This window comes from Triticum aestivum, chromosome 4B (genome assembly GCF_018294505.1).
Source record: "Triticum aestivum cultivar Chinese Spring chromosome 4B, IWGSC CS RefSeq v2.1, whole genome shotgun sequence".
NCBI lineage: Eukaryota > Viridiplantae > Streptophyta > Magnoliopsida > Poales > Poaceae > Triticum > Triticum aestivum.
Window position 1 is genome coordinate 402,824,026 of NC_057804.1, and position 1,963 is coordinate 402,825,988.

The window sequence follows — 1,963 nt, forward strand, 5'->3', positions numbered from 1 at the left end:
CCTCCCCGCGTCGGCCGCTGCCCCGGCCGCCCGCCGCCGCCAGTCGCCGCCCTCCGCCGTTGCCCCGCTCCGGCCGCCGCGCCCCGGCCGGATCAGGCTGGCCCTGTGCCCGCCGACCTCGCCCCAACCTCGCCGGCGCCCTCTCCAGCCGCCACCACCCGTACTCTGGCCGCCTCGAAGTCTGCGCCCCCGGATCCAGATCCAGATCCAGCCTAGGTTGACCTCCGAATTCGTCCAAGTCTTTTTCCTGCAGTATTTTTATGCCATATTCATCGCATCATAACTCCATGTATATAGCTCCGATTCATGCATAGGATATATCGGAGTGTTCATCAGGATGTGCTCTTCATTTTGTTCCAATGGGTCATGTTTATGTGACGTCATCTCGATGCCCTAATCTCTGTTGCAAGAGTGCTATATGATGTTTACTACTGTCTGTTAACAGAACTTGATGTTTTGTCATTTTTGTTGCATTTGATGTGTGCATCTTAGGAGCATGAGCTCTACATATGTTTTGGACTATGCCATGTCGTCTTTACAGAGGTGTTTCCCATGTATTTTTGTGATCTATGTGGTGACTAGAACAAGCATGCAAACTAGGCTTCGTGATGTTGCTGATTTCAGTCCCTGTTCTGCTGTTATTTTGATGCCATGTACACTTGATGCTACAGAGAGATCCGTTCTTATTTTGAGATACTTCAGTAAGGATGTTTTGAATATATGGTTATGCTATATCCATCCATGCCCCTGTTTGCAATTATGGATTAGTCTAGCATGTCATTTTATGGCTCTACTTTTGCTATAAAATGTTTCATGGTAGATTGTTTACATGTTATTCAATTTTGCCAAGGTTGTTGTAGTTGATCCTTGCATGCTATGAGCTTGTTCTTGCCATGTTTAGTTTCACAAACATATATTCTTGCTGTTTCTATGCTTATATTGTCATGCAATGACTTGTGGTGAGTGAATCGAGCTCGCAAAGATGTCTTCATAATTCTGTTAATGCCATGCTCTGTTTTCTGAATCTGTTAACGAAACTTGCTATGTTCACTTGGGAGCCATCATATCTTCTGATCCTTTTTGGCTCATGGTCAGTAAGAAACTTTTGTTCTATGCATTTAGCAGTATCATACCATGTCTTGTTTTGATATTAAAAGTTACTGTAGCATGTTGATTGCTTGCTGTGAACATTGCTACCTGATGCTGTTTATGCCATGTCCAGTATTTTCACTAAGTCTGTGAAGCTGATATCTTTTGCACTTTTGCCATGCTTGTTTGAACCTGTTATTGTGTGATTTAGCCGTAGCTCAGTGTTCATCTTTTGTGAAGCATCTCCTATAGATCACTGGCATGTGCTTTGTTGCTATGTTGGAGTGCTGTAGCATAGTTTCTTGTTGAATGTTAAGTAGCATCGTGCTGTTAATCGTAGATTTGTGTCATTCTTGTTTTGCTTGCCATTTGCAAATTGTGCATCCGTTCCCAGTGATCTTTATATCGACTTCAACCGAGATCATCTCATCTTTCCAGCAGCATACTTGGTTTGCCAAGTTGATGCCTTGTTTAGCCTTTTTCCTCCTGGAGCACGCATACGCATTGCATATCACATCTCGCATATCATGACATGTGTTGCATCATGTTGCTTGTGCATTGCACCGTGATTGCTTGTGGTTCCATTGCTTGTGTTCTTGCTTTGGGTAGAGCCGGGAGACGAGTACATGCACGAGGAACCTGTTGAGTACGCTAACGAGGATCAAGCTTTCGATAGCTCTGAGAACTTTGCAGGCAAGATGACCATACCCTCGATATCACTTCTATCTTTGCTTTGCTAGTTGTTCGCTCTATCGCTATGTTTGCTCTACCTACCACTTGTTTATCATGCCTCCCATATTACCATGTCAAGACTCTTACCATCCTTTCCTAGCAAACTATTGTTTGGCTATGTCACCGCTTTTGCTCAGCCCCT